This window comes from Grammomys surdaster, unplaced genomic scaffold, assembly GCF_004785775.1.
Source record: "Grammomys surdaster isolate TR1022 unplaced genomic scaffold, NIH_TR_1.0 919, whole genome shotgun sequence".
Taxonomy (NCBI): Eukaryota; Metazoa; Chordata; class Mammalia; order Rodentia; family Muridae; genus Grammomys; species Grammomys surdaster.
In genome coordinates this window covers 160,849-164,952 of record NW_021605338.1, presented here as the reverse complement: position 1 = coordinate 164,952, position 4,104 = coordinate 160,849, and the positions used below count along the sequence as shown (strand labels likewise).

The 4,104-nt window shown below is 43.2% G+C and overlaps 1 long non-coding RNA gene across 1 annotated transcript in view; it reads left to right on the top strand.

Moving 5' to 3' along the window:
- The first annotated feature begins 3,348 nt into the window (after positions 1-3,348).
- The window catches only part of LOC114634233, a 9,935-nt gene continuing 9,179 nt past the window's right edge, over positions 3,349-4,104 (top strand). Inside the window, exon 1 of the long non-coding RNA XR_003713293.1 lies at positions 3,349-3,429. This is a non-coding gene — a long non-coding RNA (uncharacterized LOC114634233). The remainder of the gene's footprint in view (positions 3,430-4,104) is intronic.

The window sequence follows — 4,104 nt, the reverse complement described above, 5'->3', positions numbered from 1 at the left end:
ATCCCAGGAAGACTGTGAATAATAAAAATACAAGGCAAGGTGTAGGTGTAAGATTTTTGCAACCTACTTTTAATAAAAATTCAACCTCTCCTCTAGCCCACCACCCAGCAGAGGTAGTAGAGGAGAAAAGTTATCAGGATGTGGGGCAAGTGGACCTGTTCAGCAATAGTTTTGGGGGTGAGCTTGATCTTCTTAGCAGCAGTTCAGTCCTGTAGCAAACATCCAATATGACTTATTAGCTGCAGACCAGGCCTCTAGACAGGCAGACACCAGGAATGAACTAGCAGCTACAGCCCAGTCCTTTCAGCAAGCAGACACTAGGCAGCTGTAGTTCAATCCTGAAGAAACCTCCAGGCTTGCCAACCGGCCTGAGGGGAGGCTGCAGAAGTGGCAAGCTGCTGCAGGAACCTCAGGAGCAGTTCTTGGGCAAGTTTCTCTCAATGGCAGTGTTATCACAAGTTGAGCTCAACAATGCTATGTAAGGCGAACCATTCCATACATGTTGTTGGTGAAGAATAGCAAGACAGATCAAACCAAACCAATGCTCAGTACTCGTCTCCCACCGTCTGTGGGGTCATAGTTATATCCCTTCATCACAGGTCCTTTCACGTGTTTGATATATCAAAAGATCCTTTCACCTGTGTCTGCCTTAGCGAGACATCCTTTCACCTGTGTGCCCCAGGAAACATCATTTGATATAACTAACTTTCCAAAGAACCTGAAGTTTCCACATCAGTGAGGCTTCAGAAACTGAGAGCATTTCAGGGGCCTTTTCTTGGAGTTTGAAAACACTTTGAGGGAAGTACCTGGACATTTTCTAATAAAATAGTTCCCAGCGTTATTGTTGGGTGGTCAGCGAACAGCTCTAATGCTAACTGCCTGTGAGACTGGAATGTAGCCTCCATCCACTTGGTTTTAAATGTGCGTTGCTCAGTTGATCCTATGTCACACAGCCATCTTTGTACACTAGGACCTCACAGAGATCAGTGCCCAAGCTGTGTCTTGCATCCTTTTATTTTGACAAGTCTGACATCTTCATCTCTACCCACGGCTGCCAACTCCTCACTAACTTCATTTCCGTCCATATTTCAGCATACGCGTCTATAAATAGATTTAAAGCAGGAAGTGACTGGAGAACGCTTTGTATTGAGCTAGTTAGTCTTAATGACTATTTTTTAGCTTAGTGATTTTTTTTTTATATAATACACTGATGCAGTACCCCTAAACTCAAATCCCCACTTCACGAAAACGATAAGGATCCAAGGAGCTAAATATTTATCCACTAAATTGGGAGAAAAGTAGAAGAGAAGAGAATGAAACTAATGAGTAGAAATTGATGCAAATGAGTATGGGTCGTGCAAGCACAGCTCTGTGAGAGGGTCGTGCAAGCTCAGCTCTGTGAGAGGGTCGTGCAAGCTCAGCTCTGTGAGAGGGTCGTGCAAGCTCAGCTCTGTGAGAGGGTCGTGCAAGCTCAGCTCTGTGAGAGACTTGAAAATAAAAGTTTTCTTCATAGGATTCTTTGGAAATAAATCTAAAGATATAAATTACAAATAGTTGCAAAATAGAAAAGAAAAGAAAGACAGAGTGGTCCATTATAACAGAAGAAATTGGAAATATAGTTAGATATCATCCATTAAAATATGACACAACATTATGGAACAAGAACAAGATGATATGAAAAGAAAAACTAGCAATGAGAAAGATTCCCAAGGTTAAGTCTAGGATGTTTGCATAAATGCAAATAAATAAATAAATTAGAAAACAGAAGAAAACAATAAAACCCAGCTAGAACACAGATCAGTGCAGACTCTACTATTTTATGTCCAGGGATGCTATTGATAATAGAGGAACAAAGCTATATTTTTTAAATCTGATGACAGTGGTGGTGCACGCCTTTAATCCCAGCACTATGGAGGCAGAGGCAGGTGAATCTCTTAGTTCCAGACCATGCTGGCCTATAGAGTGAGTTCTAGACAGCTGGACTACACAGAAAAACACTGTCTCTAAAAACAAATGACAGACAGACATTTTCAAATGGTGAAGGAAAAGAAATCAGCATGTAAATTGGAAAAAAAAAATCCCTGAGTGTCCAGGTCAGAGAATGAAAACACACCCATGGAAAAGGAAGTGTCTAAAACCTTCATGGATGTTTGCTTGTTTGCTTGGAGTTTTTTTGGGGGGTTAAGGGGTTGCTTGGTTTTTGGGGGGTTGGTAGTTGGGATTTTATTGTTATCTTGAGACTGGGTCTCACCGTGTAGCTTTGGATGGCCTAGAACTTGCTGTGTTAACTAGGGTTGGCTTCATAAGATCCAACTACCTCTGCCTCCTAAGGGCTGGGATTAAAAATGTATGTCACTACACTCAGATTTGCTGGCCTAGAACAGGCTATGTAGACCAGGCTGGCCTTGAACTGACAGAGATCTGCCTGTCTCCATTCCATGATGTCTGGTGATCTTCAAGGATTGTTAAAGGAATAAGAAAAGGGGAAAGGAAAAACCGAGTAGATCTCTTGTGCAGGGAAACAGTGAAGAGAAGTCACACAGTCCTACCGAAGGGGAGAAGGATGTGGGCACAGAGAGACCTGAGCAAGTAAGATAACTGATGGGGACCAGGAAAAACATAATATAGTACAAGAAAGAAATATCACCAGCATGCTACCTAACTCATTGTCATGTTTTAACTAGTCGTTATACACTTAACAATTACTAACGTCTCTCCAAGCACCTGCAATGGTGTATTCCACAAAATATTCAGTGAATAGAAGGATAGAGGCAAAAGTGTGCTTAGCCTCAGCCATGACCTACAGACACAGGGGAGAAGGATTGGGAAGGCTAGAGCGTTCAACCTTTGTTCTGCATCATTGAAAACCCACTAAGTCAGGGGAGAAGACAGGAGTCAAGATAGACTAACAGGGCGGGGGTTGTAGTTCAGTGGTAGATCAGTCGACTCTCATGTACAAGGCCTGGTTCCATCACTGACAACACACACACACACACACACACACTCGGCAATAAAAATGTATATTCCCAGATAAAATCCTAAAAGAGATACAAGCCGTTGACTGTCTGGGCTGTGGGGCACAGAAGCTGAGGTTGCCTAGAAAATCAGGCTTTGCTTATTTCTGTGAAACAGAAGGCATAAGGGTGAGTCTTGAGCTGGCTTCTCCCCACCTCCACCCCTTATCGGCAACAACCAATAGGTTAGCTGAACTAGTCAGAGTTAGCTCAATAGAAATAATGGCTTCCGGTGATCTCGTCTGTGGAACCGCCCACTTTATCCCCTCAGGAAGTTCCTGCTCCCCACAATTGACTCATTTCCCCTCCCTCCCCTCTTCCTCTCCCTTATAAACAAATATAGCACCTCAGTGCAGCTCTTCTTGTATTGTGGAACTGCTGTGTCCACGCCAAGCATAATTCCGGGTGGAGAAACGTGAGTGAATGGCTTTGGCTCTCTGCTAGTCAGTGTGCCCACGCGCCCGCCCGTCTTAAATGCTGTGAGTCTGTGTCCTGAAGGACACCATCCTTGATCACACTATATGTAGATCAGGCTTGCTTTGAACTTCAGATCTTCCTACTTAAGCCCTCCTAAGTAGGTGGAATTATAGGTCACCATGCCTGGCTATTATGCTGGGTTTTGTTTATTTGGTTGGTTTGTATTGTTGAATGCCATACACTGTATGGCTTCTGTTAAGAATAACACTAGAGTGATAGGGCACAGCAGTGATTCCAGCAAGAGGAGGCTCAAACAGGAGGACTAGAGCTAGAGATCAGCCTGGACTACAGAGTGAGACCTTGTTTTCAAAAGCCCCCAACCGAATCCAAGTAGCTGGGGACGTAGCTCTGCGGGATATTAGCTACTTCAGTTGTCGCTGCTACGAAATAGCCAACAAGCACCACTTAAGGAGGAAAGGACTTGTTTGGGCTCATGGTTCATCATGGTGGGAAAGTCACAGTGTCTTTTCAACTCGCCCAGACCACAGCTCATGGCAGGGAGCCATTCCCATTTCAGGTGGATTTTTTCACTACTTCAATATATGCATATCTATCTATCTATATGCATACATATATACATATTATATATATATATATATATATATATATATAT